Here is a 15,078-nt window from a genome sequence, read left to right as displayed (position 1 = left end):
TATTTTTAGGTAGTTTTTAGTATGATCTAGTTACTTTTAGGGATGTTTTCATTAGTTTTTATGCTAAATTCACATTTCTGGACTTTACTATGAGTTTGTGTGTTTTTCTGTGATTTTAGGTATTTTCTGGCTGAAATTGAGGGACCTGAACAAAACTCTGATAAGAAGGCTGACAAAGGACTGCTGACGTTGTTGGAATCTGACCTCCCTGCACTCGAAATGAATTTTCTAGAGCTACAGAACTCCAAATGGCGCGCTCTTAATGGATTTGGAAAGTAGACATCCAGAGCTTTCCAGTGATATATAATAGTCCATACTTTATTCGTGATTAGATGACGTAAACTGGCGCTCAACGCCAGTTCCATGCTGCATTCTGGAGTCAAACGCCAGAAACACGTCACGAACCAGAGTTGAACGCCCAAAACACGTTACAACTTGGCGTTCATCTCCAAGAGAAGCCTCAACTCGTGGATAGATCAAGCTCAGCCCAAACATACACCAAGTGGGCCCTGGAAGTGGATTTATGCATCAATTACTCACTCTTGTAAACCCTAGTAACTAGTTTAGTATAAATAGAACTTTTTACTAGTGTATTAATCATCTTTGATCATTCGGTCTTGTGACCAGATTGGGGGCTGGCCATTCGGCCATGCCTGAACCTTTCACTTATGTATTTTCAACGGTGGAGTTTCTACACACCATAGATTAAGGGTGTGGAGCTTTGCTGTACCTCAAGTTTTAATGCAATTACTACTATTTTCTATCCAATTCGATTTATTCCTGTTCTAAGATATTCGTTGCACTTCAACTTGATGAATGTGATGATCCGTGACACTCATCATCATTCTCACCTATGAACGCGCGTGACTGACAACCACTTCCGTTCTACCTTAGGCCGGGCGCATATCTCTTGGATTCCTTAATCACAATCTTCGTGGTATAAGCTAGAATTGATGGCGGTATTCATGGGAATCCGGAAAGTCTAACCTTGTCTGTGGTATTCCGAGTAGGATTCCGGGCTTGAATGACTGTGACGAGCTTCAAACTCGCGATTGTTGGGCGTTAGTGATAGACGCAAAAGGATCAAAGGATTCTATTCCAACATGATCGAGAACCAACAGATGATTAGCCGTGCTGTGATAGAGCATTTAGACCATTTTCACTGAGAGGATGGGATGTAGCCATTGACAACGGTGATGCCCTACATACAACTTGTCATAGAAAGGAGTGACAAAGATTGAAAGAAGACAGTAGGAAAGCAGAGATCCAACAGGGACAAGCATCTCCAGACACTTATCTGAAATTCCCACTAATGAATTTACATAAGTATTTCTATCCTTTATTATTTAATTAAGTATCTCTTTATATTTTCCGAAAACCACTATCAATTTTAATCCGCCTGACTGAGATTTACAAGGTGACCATAGCTTGCTTCATACCAACAATCTATGTGGGATCGACCCTTACTCACGTAAGATTTATTACTTGGACGACCCAGTACACTTGCTGGTTAGTTGTGCGGAGTTGTGACTAAGTGTAATTCACGTGTGAGAGCTACCAAGTCATTGGAGCCATTGTTGATGATCACAATTTCGTCCACCAAGTTTTTGGCGCCATTGCCGGGGATTGTTTGAGTATGAACAACTGACGGTTCATCTTGTTGCTCAGATTAGGTAATTTTCTTTTCTTTTCCTTTCAAAAAAGTTTTCAAAATTCTTTCAAAAATTTTTTTTCTTTATTTTCGTTTTTCAAAAATATAATTTTGGAAAAAAATAAAAGAAAATACAAAAAAATTAGAAAATCATAAAAACCAAAAATATTTTGTGTTTCTTGTTTGAGTCTTGAGTCAATTTTTAAGTTTGGTGTCAACTGCATGTTTTAAAAATTTTTTCTTGCATTTTTCAAAAATTCATGCATTCATGGTGTTCTTCATGATCTTCAAGTTGTTCTTGACAAGTCTTCTTGTTTGATCTTGATGATTTCTTGTTTTGTGTTGTATGATGTTTTTCATATGCATTTGTGCATTCATAGTGTCCTTGCATTAAAGAATTCTAAGTTTGGTGTCTTGCATGTTTTCTTTGCATCAAAATTTTTTCAAAAATATGTTCTTGATGTTCATCATGATCTTCAAAGTGTTCTTGATGTTCATCTTGACATTCATAGTGTTCTTGCATGCATTAAGTGTTTTGATCCAAAATTTTCATGTTTTGGGTTATATTTGTGTTTTTCTCTCTCATCATTAAAAATTCAAAAAAATAAAAAAATATATATTTTCCTTTTTTCTCTCCTAATTTTCGAAAATTTGAGTTGACTTAGTCAAAAATTTTTAAAATTAGTTGCTTCTTACAAGTCAAGTCAAATTTTCAATTTTAAAAATCTTATCTTTTCAAAATCTTTTTCAAAAATCATATCTTTTTCATTTTTTCTTTTTTTTCGAAAATTTTGAAAATTATTTTTCAAAATCTCTTTTTCTTAACTTTATTTCATAATTTTCGAAAATTCACTAACAATTAATGTGATTGATTCAAAAATTTGAAGTTTGTTACTTTCTTGTTAAGAAAAGTTCAATCTTTAAATTCTAGAATCTTATCTTTTAGTTTCTTGTTAGTCAAGTAATTAATTTTAATTTTAAAATCAAATCTTTTTCAAAATATCTTTTTTATCTTTTTAATCATATCTTTTTATCTTATCTTTTATATCATATCTTTTTCAAAAATTTGATTTCAAAATATCTTATCTAACTTCTTATCTTCTTATCTTTTCAAATTTGATTTTAATATCTTTTTCAACTAACTATTTGACTTTTTGTTTGTTTCTTATCTTTTTCAAAACCACCTAACTACTTCTCCCTCTCTAATTTTTGAAAATATCTCATCCTTTTTCAAAATTCTTTTTAAATTAACTAATTGTTTTAAATTTTAATTTTAATTATATCTTATCTTTAATTTTCGAAAATCATTAACTACTTTTTCAAATTATTTTCGAAATTCTCTATCTCTCCTCTTCTTCTATTTATTTATTAACACTTCTCTTCACCTCTCTTCATCTCAAATCACTACCTTTATCCTTACCCATTCTTCTTTACTCTTCTTCCCTTCTTCTTTTACTAACATAAAGGAATCTCTATACTGTGACATAGAGGATTCTTCTTTCTTTTCTTGTTCTCTTCTTCCCTATATGAGCAGGAACAAGGAAAAAGGCATTCTTATTAAAGCTGACCCTGAACCTGAAAGGAATCTGAAGAGGAAATTAAGAGAAGCTAAATTACAACAATCCAGAGACAACCTTTTTGAAATTTTCGAACAAGAGAAGGAGATGGCAGCTGAACCCAACAACAATAATGCAAGGAGGATGCTGGGTGACTTCACAAAACCAACGTCCAAGTTTGATGGAAGAACTACAAGTTTCATGGACTTCCATCTGAAGACCTTATCAGTTTTTAACTGAGTTCTTGCAGATTTGTGAGATTGTTAAGACAAATGGAGTAGATCCTAAAGTCTACAGGCTCATGCTTTTCCCTTTTGCTGTAAGAGACAAAGCTAGAACATGGTTGGACTCACAACCTAAAGATAGCCTGGACTCCTGGGATAAGCTGGTCACAGCCTTCTTGGATAAATTCTTTCCTCCTCAAAAGCTGAGCAAGCTTAGAGTGGATGTTCAGACCTTCAAGCAAAAAGATGGTGAATCCCTCTATGAAGCTTGGGAAAGATACAAGCAGATGACCAAAAAGTGTCCTTCAGACATGTTTTCAGAATGGACCATATTGGATATATTCTATTATGGTCTATCTGAGTTTTCCAAAATGTCATTGGACCATTCTGCAGGTGGATCCATTCACCTAAAGAAAACACCTGCAGAAGCTCAAGAACTTATTGACATGGTTGCAAATAACCAATTCATGTACACTTCTGAGAGAAATTTCGTGAATAGTGTGACGCCTCAGAGGAAGGGAGTTCTTGAATTTGATGCTCTGAATGCCATATTGGCTCAGAACAAAGTGTTGACTCACCAAGTCAACATGATTTCTCAAAGTCTGAATGGATGGCAAAATGCATCCAACAGTACTAAAGAGGTAACTTCTGAAGAAGCTTATGATCCTGAGAACCCTGCAATGGCAGAGGTTAATTACATGGGTGAACCTTATGGAAACACCTATAATTCATCATGGAGAAATCATCCAAATTTCTCATGGAAGGATCAACAAAGCCTCAATAAGGCTTTAATAATGGTGGAAGAAACAGGCTAAGCAATAACAAGCCTTTTCCATCATCTTCTCAGCAACAGACAGAGAACTCTGAACAGAGCCCCTCTAACTTATCAAACATAGTCTCTGATCTGTCTAAGGCCACTTTAAGTTTCATGAGTGAAACAAGATCCTCCATTAGAAATTTGGAGGCATAAGTTGGCCAGCTGAGTAAGAAAATCATTGAAACTTCTCCCAGTATTCTCCCAAGCAACACAGAAGAGAATCCAAAGGGAGAGTGCAAGGCCATTGATGTAATCAATATGGCCGAATGCATAAGGGAGGAGAAGGACAAAAATCCTAGTGAGGAAGACCTCCTGGGACGTCTCTCAAACAAGAAGGAGTTTCCTATTGAGGACCTAAAGGAAACTGAGGCTCATATAGAGACCATAGAGATTCCACTAAATCTCCTTCTGCCATTCATGAGCTCTAAAGACTATTCTTCCTCAGAAGAGGATGAAGATATAACTGGAGAGCAAGTTGCTCAATATCTAGGAGCTATCATGTAGCTGAATGCCAAGTTGTTTGGTAATGAGACTTGGGAAGGTGAACCTCCCTTGCTCATTAGTGAACTAGATACATGGGTTCAGAAAACTCTACCTCAAAAGAAACAAGATCCTGGGAAATTTTTAATACCCTGTACCATAGGCACTATGACCTTTGAAAAAGCTCTGTGTGACCTAGGGTCAGGCATAAATCTTATGCCACTCTCTATAATGGAGAAGTTGGGGATCATTGAGGTACAACCTGCCTTATTCTCATTACAATTGGCAGACAAGTCAGTAAGTCAAGCTTATGGATTAGTAGAGGACGTGTTAGTAAAGGTTGAAGGCCTTTACATCCCTGCTGATTTCATAATCTTAGACACTAGGAAGGAAGAGGATGAATGCATCATCCTTGGAAGACCTTTCCTAGCCACAGCAGGTGCTGTGATAGATGTTAACAGAGAAGAATTAGTCCTTCAATTGAATGGGTACTACCTTGTGTTCAAGGCACACGACTATCCTTCTGTAGCAAGGGAGAGTAAGCATGCAGAGCTTTTCTCAATGCAGAGTCAAACAGAGCCCCCACAATCAAACTCTAAGTTTGGTGTTGGGAGGCCACAACCAAACTCTAAGTTTGGTGTTGAACCCCCATATCCAAACTCTAAGTTTGGTGTTGGGAGTCCACAATATTGACCTGATCACCTTTGTGGCTCCATGAGAGCCCACTGTCAAGCTATTGACATTAAAGAAGCACTTGTTGGGAGGCAACCCAATTTTTATTTATCTAATTTTAATTTTATTTTATTGTTATTTTGTGTTTTATTAGGTTCATGATCATGTGGAGTCATGAAAAAATTATTAAAATTAAAAACAGAATCAAAAATAGCAGAAGAAAAATCACACCCTGGAGGAAGGACTTACTGGCGTTTAAACGCCAGTAAGGTGCATCTGGCTGGCATTCAACGCCAGAACAGAGCATGGATCTGGCGCTGAACGCCAGAAACAAGCAACATCCTGGCGTTTGAATGCCAGGAATATGCCCTGAGGAAAGCTGGCGTTGAATGCCAGTAACAAGCATGGAACTGGCGTTCAATGCCAGAAACATGTTGCACATGGGCGTTGAACGTCCAGAACGTGCATCACTTCGGCGTTTAAACGCCAGAATGGTATGCTAAAGCATTTTATATGCCTAATTGGTGCAGGGATGTAAATCCTTGATACCTCAGGATCTGTGGACCCCACAGGATCATCTCAAGATCTGTGGACCCCACAGGATCCCCACCTAACATATTCCCACCTTACCTCCTTAATCCTATAACATACTTTCCCAAAAACCCTTCACCAATCACCTCAACCTCTCTTCCCAGTTACCCCCTTCACCACTCACATCCATCTACTCTTTCCCATAAACCTCACCTACCTTCAAAATTCAAAATCCTTTCCCACCCAAACCCACCCTAAATGGCCGAACCTACCCTCTCCCCCCTCCCTATATATACCCCTCCATTCTACTTTATTTTCACACAACACAATCCCCTCTTCTATACCTTGGCCGAAACCTACACCTTCCTTTCTCATCCATATTCTCTTCTTCTTCTTCCTCTTCTTCTTCTTTCTTCTTCTTCCTCTTCTTCTTCTTTCTTCTCTTGCTCGAGGGCGAGCAATATTTTAAGTTTGGTGTGGTAAAAGCATTAGCTTTTTGTTTTTCCATTACCATTGATGGCACCCAAGGTCGGAGAATCCTCTAGAAAAGGAAAAGGGAAGACAAAAGCTTCCACCTCTGAGTCATGGGAGATGGAAAATTCATCTCCAAAGCCCATCAAGACCACTTCTATGATGTTGTGGCCAAGAAGAAGGTGATCTCTGAGGTCCCTTTCAAGCTCAAGAAAAATGAGTATCCGGAGATCCGACATGAAATCCGAAGAAGAGGTTGGGAAGTCCTAACCAATCCCATGCAACAAGTCAGAATGTTAATGGTTCAAGAGTTCTATGCCAATGCATGGATCACTAGGAACCATGATCAAAGTATGAACCCGAATCCAAAGAATTATCTTACAATGGTTCGGGGGAAATACTTAGATTTTAGTCCGGAAAATGTGAGGTTGGCATTCAACTTGCCCATGATGCAAGGAGATGCACGCCTGATGAGCGGATAATTTATACGCTTTTTGGCATTGTTTTTAGATAGTTTTTAGTAAGTTTAAGCTACTTTTAGGGATGTTTTCATTAGTTTTTATGTTAAATTCACATTTCTGGACTTTACTATGAGTTTGTGTGTTTTTCTGTGATTTCAGGTAAATTCTGACTGAAATTGAGGGATTGAGCAAAACTTTGAAAAAGGCTGACAAAAGGACTGCTGATGCTGTTGGATTCTGACCTCCCTGCACTCGAAATAGATTTTCTGGAGCTACAGAACTCCAAATGGCGCGCTCTCAACGGCGTTGGAAAGTAGACATCCAGGGCTTTCCAGCAATATATAATAGTCCATACTTTATTCGAAGAATGATGACGTAACTTGGCGTTGAACGCCAAGTTCATGCTGCTGTCTGAAGTTAAACGCCAGAAAAACGTCATGATCCGGAGTTGAACGCCCAAAACACGTCATAACTCGAAGTTCAACTCCAAGAGAAGCCTCAGCTCGTGGATAGATCAAGCTCAGCCCAAGCACACACCAAGTGGGCCCCGGAAGTGGATTTATGCATCAATTACTTACTCATGTAAACCCTAGTAGCTAGTCTAGTATATATAGGACATTTATCTATTGTATTAGACATCTTTTGACCACTTTAAAGCATTATTCATTCGGTCACTTGATCATGGAGAGGGCTGGCCATTCGGCCATGCCTGAACCTCTTTCACTTATGTATTTTCAACGGTGGAGTTTTTGCACACCATAGATTAAGGGTGTGGAGCTCTGCTGTACCTCAAGTATTAATGAAGTTCTATTTTCTTTTATTCAAATCTCTCTTATTCTTATTCCAAGATATTCATTCGCACCCAAGAACATGATGAATGTGATAAGTTAGATAACCCTCATTATCATTCTCACTTATGAACGCGCGTGATTGACAACCACTTTCGTTCTACATGCAACCGAGCTTGAACGTGTATCTCTTAGATTCCCCAACAGAATCTTCGTGGTATAAGCTAGATAGATGGCGGCATTTATGAGGATCCGGAAAGTCCAACCTTGTTTGTGGTGTTCCGAGTAGGATCCTGGGAATCCGGAAAGTCTAACCTTGTCTGTGGTATTCCGAGTAGGATTCCGGTAATGAATGACTGTGACGTGCTTCAAACTTGCAACCTGCTGGGCGTTAGTGACAGACGCAAAAGAATCAAGGGATTCTATTCCAGTAGGAGCGGGAACCAACCAGTGATTAGCCGTACTGTGACAGAGTGCGTGAGCATTAGTTTTCACTGCGAGGATGGGATGTAGCCATCAACCATGGGTGATGCCTCCAGACTGATTAGCTGTGCGAGTGACAGCCGCATAGGATATTTTCCCGAGAGGATTGAAAGTAGCCACAGCTGATGGTGAACCCCTATACAAAGCTTGCCATGGAAAGGAGCAAGAAGGATTGAGTAGAAGCAGTAGGAGAGCAGGCGTCCGTGAGCTCTACAGCATCTCCATTCCGCTTATCTGAAATTCCTACCAATGAATCTGCATAAGTATTCTATCCCTTTTATTATTTCTATTTTATTATTAATCTTCGAACCCATAAACAATGTTTAATCTGCCTAACTGAGATTTGCAAGGTGACCATAGCTTGCTTCATACCAACAATCTCTGTGGATTCGACCCTTACTCACGTAAGGTTTATTACTTGGACGACCCAGTACACTTGCTGGTTAGTTGAACGGAGTTGTGAATTTAACAAGAGCCACAATTAGAACATTGATCACAAATGATACAAGAATGATCACAATTTCGTCCACCAAGTTTTTAGCGCCGTTGCCGGGGATTGTTCGAGTATGGACAACTGACGGTTCATCTTGTTGCTCAGATTAGGTAATTTTCTTTTCAAAAAGTTTTCTAAAATCTTTCAAAAATATTTTTTTTATTATTTTCATTTTTTTTAAAATAATTTTCGAAAAAAATAATAAAAATACTAAAAAAATCATAAAATTCAAAAATATTTTGTGTTTCTTGTTTGAATCTTGAGTCAATTTTTATGTTTGGTGTCAATTGCATGTTTTAAAAATTTTTCTTGCATTTTTTTTCGAAAATTCCATGCATTCATAGTGTTCTTCATGATCTTCAAGTTGTTCTTGATAAGTCCTCTTGTTTGATCTTGATGTTTTCTTGTTTTGTGTTGTTTATTGTTTTTCATGTGCATTTTTCGTTTGTTAGAGTCCATGCATTAAAGATTTCTAAGTTTGGTGTCTTGCATGTTTTCTTTGCATAAAAAATTTTTCAAAATCATGTTCTTGATGTTCATCATGATCTTCAAAGTGTTCTTGGTATTCATCTTGACATTCATAGTGTTCTTGCATGCATCTTGTGTTTTGATCCAAAATCTTCATGTTTTGGGTCATTTTTGTGTTTTTCTCTCTCATCATAAAAAAATTCAAAAATAAAAAAATTATCTTTTCCTTATTTTTCTCATAATTTTCGAAAATTTGAGTTGACTTAGTCAAAAATTTTCAAAATTAGTTGTTTCTTACAAGTCAAGTCAAATTTTCAATTTTAAAAATCTTATCTTTTCAAAATCTTTTTCAAAAATCATATCTTTCTCATTTTTTTTATATTTCTCGAAAATTTCAAAATTATTTTTCAAAATATTTTCAAAATCTTTTTCTTATCTTTCTATCATTTTTTTCGAAAATATGCTAACAATTAATGTGATTGATTCAAAAATTTGAAGTTTGTTACTTTCTTGTTAAGAAAGGTTCAATCTTTAATTTCTAGAATCTTATCTTGTAGTTTCTTGTTAGTTAAGTCATTTTAAAAATTAAATCTTTTTCAAAATATCTTTTTATTAAAATTTTTTTATCTTATCTTTTTATCATATTTAAAAAAAAAATTTATCTTTTTCAAAATTTGATTTCAAAATATCTTATCTAAACTTCTTATCTTCTTATCTTTTCAAATTTGATTTCAAATCTTTTTCAATCAACTAACTAACTTGTTGTTTGTTTCTTATCTTTTTCAAAACCACCTAACTACTTTTCCCTCTCTAATTTTCGAAAATATCTCACCTCTTTTTCAAAAATTCTTTTTGTTTTAAATTTTAATTTTAATCTTATCTTATCTTTAATTTTCAAAAATTACTAACCCCTTTTTCAAAATTATTTTCGAAAATTCTCCCTCTCTTTTCTTATTTTATTTAATTAATTAATTACTAACACTTCTCTCCACCTTTCTTCATCTAAAATCCGAACCCTCTTCTTCATTCTTCTACCCCCTTTCTTCTTCTACTAACATAAAGGAATCTCTATACTGTGACATAGAGGATTCCTCTTTCTTTTCTTGTTCTCTTCTCTTTCATATGAGCAGGAACAGGGAAAAGGGCACTCTTGTTGAAGTTGATCCAGAACCTGAAAGGACTCTGAAGAGAAAATTAAGAGAAGCTAAATTACAACAATCCAGAAGAGACCTTCTAGAAATTTTCGAACAAGAGAAGGACATGGCAGCCGAAAATAATAATAATAATGCAAGGAGAATGCTTGGTGACTTCACTAAGCCAATGTCCAAGTTTGATGGAAGAAGCATCTCCATTCCTGCCATTGGAGCCAATAACTTTGAGCTTAAGCCTCAACTAGTTGCTTTAATGCAACAAAACTGCAAGTTTTATGGACTTCCATCTGAAGATCCTTATCAGTTTTTAACTGAGTTCTTGCAGATCTGTGAGACTGTAAAGACGAATGGAGTTGATCCTGAAGTCTACAGACTCATGCTTTTTCCTTTTGCTGTAAGAGACAGAGCTAGAATATGGTTGGATTCACAACCCAAGGATAGCCTGGACTCATGGGATAAGCTGGTCACTGCCTTCTTGGATAAATTCTTTCCTCCTCAAAAGTTGAGCAAGCTGAGAGTGGATGTTCAAACCTTCAAACAAAAAGATGGTGAATCCCTCTATGAAGCTTGGGAAAGATACAAGCAGCTGACCAAGAGATGTCCATCTGACATGTTCTCAGAATGGACCATATTAGATATATTCTATTATGGCCTCTCTGAATTTTCGAAAATGTCATTGGATCATTCTGCAGGTGGATCTATTCACCTGAAGAAAACGCCTGAAGAGGCTCAAGAACTCATTGACATGGTTGCAAACAACCAGTTCATGTATACCTCTGAGAGGAATTCCGTGAATAATGGGATACCTCAGAAGAAAGGAGTTCTTGAAATTGATGCTCTGAATGCCATATTGGCTCAGAACAAAGTGTTGACTCAACAGGTCAACATGATCTCTCAAAATCTGAATGGATTGCAACATGCATCCAACAGTACTAGAGAGGCAGCTTCTGAAGAAGCTTATGATCCTGAGAACCCTGCCATGGCAGAGGTTAATTACATGGGTGAACCTTATGGAAACACCTATAATTCATCATGGAGAAATCATCCAAATTTCTCCTGGAAGGATCAACAAAAGCCTCAACAAGGCTTTAACAATGGTAGACGCAATAGGCTGAACAATAGTAAGCCATATCCATCATCTTCTCAGCAACAGACAGAGAACTCTGAACAAAACAATTCTAATTTAGCCAATATAGTCTCTGATCTGTCAAAGGCCACTTTCAGTTTCATGAATGAAACCAGATCCTCCATTAGAAATCTGGAGGCACAAGTGGGCCAGCTGAGTAAGAAAGTTATTGAAACTCCTCCCAGTATTCTCCCAAGCAATACAGAAGAAAATCCAAAAGGAGAGTGCAAGGCCATTGACATAGTCAATATGGCCGAATGCACAAAGGAGGAGGAGGACGAAAATCCTAGTGAGGAAGACCTCCTGGGACGTTCCTCAAGCAAGAAGGAGTTTCCTATTAAGGATCCTGAGGAATCTGAGGCTCATCTAGAGACCATAGAGATTCCTTTAAATCTCCTTCTGCCATTCATGAGCTCTGAAGAATATTCATCCTCTGAAGAGAATGAAAATGTGACTGGAGAGCAAGTTGCTCAATACTTAGGAGCTATCATGAAACTGAATGCCAAGCTGTTTGGTAATGAGACTTGGGAAAGTGAACCTCCCTTGCTCATTAGTGAACTAGATACTTGGATTCAGAGAACTCTACCTCAAAAGAAACAAGATCCTGGCAAGTTCTCAATACCTTGCACCATAGGCACCATGATCTTTGAAAAAGCTCTGTGTGATCTGGGGTCAGGGATAAATCTAATGCCACTCTCTGTAATGGAGAAACTGGGGATCATTGAGGTACAACCTGCCTTGTTCTCATTACAACTGGCTGACAAGTCAGTGAGACAAGCCTATGGAACAGTAGAGGACGTGCTAATAAAGGTTGAAGGCCTTTACGTCCCTGCTGATTTCATAATCCTAGATACTAGGAAGAAAGATGATGAATGCATCATCCTAGGAAGACCTTTCCTAGCCACAGCAGAAGCTGTGATAGATGTCAACAGAGGTGAGTTAGTCCTTCAATTGAATGGGGACTACCTTGTGTTTAAGGCACATGGCCATCCCTCTGTAACAAAAGAGAGTAAGCATGAAGAGCTTCTCTCAGTTCAGAGTCAAGAAGAGCCCACACAGTCAAACTCTAAGTTTGGTGTTGTGAGGGCACAACCAAACTCTAAGTTTGTTGTTCAAACCCCATATCCAAACTCTAAGTTTGGTGTTGGGACTACACACTAAATTGACCTGATCACCATGTGGCTCCATGAGAGCCACTGTCAAGCTATTGACATTAAAGAAGCGCTTGTTGGGAGGCAACCCAATTTTATTTATCTAATTTTATTTTACTTTGTTTCTTTGTTATTTTTGTGTTTTATTAGGTACATGATCATGAGGAGTCACGAAAAAAATCAAAAAAAATTAAAAACAGAGTCAAAAACAGAAGAAAAAAAAAATTTTCACCCTGGAGGTAGCGCAGACTGGCGTTCAACGCCAGTAAGGTGCATCTGGCCGGCGTTTAATGCCAGAACAGAGCACCATTCTGGTGCTGAACGCCCAAAACAAGCAACAACCTGGCGTTAAACGCCAGGATGGTGCACAGAGAGGACAAACTGGCGCTGAACGCCAGAAACAAGCATGAAACTGGCGTTCAACGCCAGAAACATGCATTACATGGGCGTTGAACGCCCAGAACATGCATCAATGGGTGTTTGAACGCCAGAATGATGCATGAAGGCATTCTACATGCCTATTTGGTGCAGGGATGGAATTCCTTGACACCTCAGGATCTGTGAACCTCACAGGATCCCCACCTACCTCGCCCTCTCTCACTCCATTCATGATCATCCCTTCTATTTTTCATTTACCACCTCCCTCTCTTTCCCACCCACTCCCACCCATATAGCCGAATCCATCTCCCCTCACTCACCTCCATTTTCTTCTTCTTCTTCTTCTTCTCTTCTTTCTTCTCTTGCTCGAGGGCGAGCAATATTTTAAGTTTGGTGTGGTAAAAGCATAGCTTTTTTGCTTTTCCATTACCATTAATGACACCTAAGGCCAGAGAAACCTCAAAGGGAAGACAAAAGCTTCCACCTCTGAATCTTGGGAGATGGAAAGACTAAAATATAAGCCGTCATAGCTCAGTGGTAGAACATGTGGCTGTAAATCAAAAGAAAAAGCCACACAAATATTGGAAGCAACTAAGGGGAGGAACACCAAAATCACTAGGAATCATTCAACAGAAGCAAGGAAGAGACATAGAGGAGCTCAAAGAGCACCATTGGACCTTCAAGAAGGCGCCACCCTCACTCAGGTGGATTCATTCCTTGTTCTTTATTTCTTTCTGTTTTCGGTTTTTAATATTGTGTTTATCTATGTTTTGTGTCTTTATTTCATGATCATTAGTATGTAACCATGCCTTAAAGCTATGAATAAATTCCATTAATCCTTCACCTCTCTTAAATGAAAAATGTTTTAAATCAAAAGAACAAGAAGTACATAAATTTCGAATTTATTATTGAATTTAATTTAATTATATTGATGTGGTGACAATACTTTTTGTTTTCTGAATGAATGCTTGAACAGTGCATATGTCTTTTGATCTTGTTGTTTATGAATGTTAAAATTATTGGCTCTTGAAAGAATGATGAACAAAGAGAAATGTTATTGAGGATCTGAAAAATCATGAAATTGATTCCTGAAGCAAGAAAAAGCAGTGAACAAGAAGAAGCATTCGAAAAAAAATGGAGCTAAAAAGAGTATATAAAAAAAAGAAGGAGCAGTAGAAAAAGCCAATAGCCCTTAAAACCAAAAGGCAAGGGTAAAAAGGATCCAAGGCTTTGAGCATCAATGGATAGGAGGGCCCAAGGAAATAAAATCCAGGCCTAAGCGGCTAAATCAAGCTGTCCCTAACCATGTGCTTGTGTCATGAAGGTCCAAGTGAAAAGCTTGAGACTGAGTGGTTAAAGTCGTGATCCAAAGCAAAAGAGTGTGCTTAAGAGCTCTGGACACCACTAACTGGGGACTCCAGCAAAGCTGAGTCACAATCTGAAAAGGTTCACCCAGTTATGTGTCTGTGGCATTTATGTATCTGGTGGTAATACTGGAAAACAAAGTGCTTAGGGCCATGGCCAAGACTCATAAGTAGCTGTGTTCAAGAATCAACATGCTTAACTAGGAAAGTCAATAACACTATCCGAAATTCTAAGTTCCTAGAGAAGCCAATCATTCATAAACTTCAAAGGAAAAAGTGAGATGCCAAAACTGTTCAGAAGCAAAAAGCTACAAGTCCCGCTCATCTAATTATAATTAATATTCATTGATATTCTGGAATTTATAGTATATTCTCTTCTTTTTATCCTATTTGATTTTCAGTTGCTTGGGGACAAGCAACAATTTAAGTTTGGTGTTGTGATGAGCGGATAATTTATACGCTTTTTGGCATTATTTTTAGATAGTTTTTAGTAAGTTTAAGCTACTTTTAGGGATGTTTTCATTAGTTTTTATGTTAAATTCACATTTCTGGACTTTACTATGAGTTTGTGTGTTTTTCTGTGATTTCAGGTAAATTCTGACTGAAATTGAGGGATTTGAGCAAAACTTTGAAAAAGGCTGACAAAAGGACTGCTGATGCTGTTGGATTCTGACCTCCCTGCACTCGAAATGGATTTTCTGGAGCTACAGAACTCCAAATGGCGTGCTCTCAACGGCGTTGGAAAGTAGACATCTAGGGCTTTCCAGCAATATATAATAGTCCATACTTTATTCGAAGAATGACGACGTAACT

Source organism: Arachis stenosperma, chromosome 6 (assembly GCF_014773155.1).
Source record: "Arachis stenosperma cultivar V10309 chromosome 6, arast.V10309.gnm1.PFL2, whole genome shotgun sequence".
Taxonomy (NCBI): domain Eukaryota; kingdom Viridiplantae; phylum Streptophyta; class Magnoliopsida; order Fabales; family Fabaceae; genus Arachis; species Arachis stenosperma.
Note: the sequence above shows the minus strand (reverse complement) of the source record.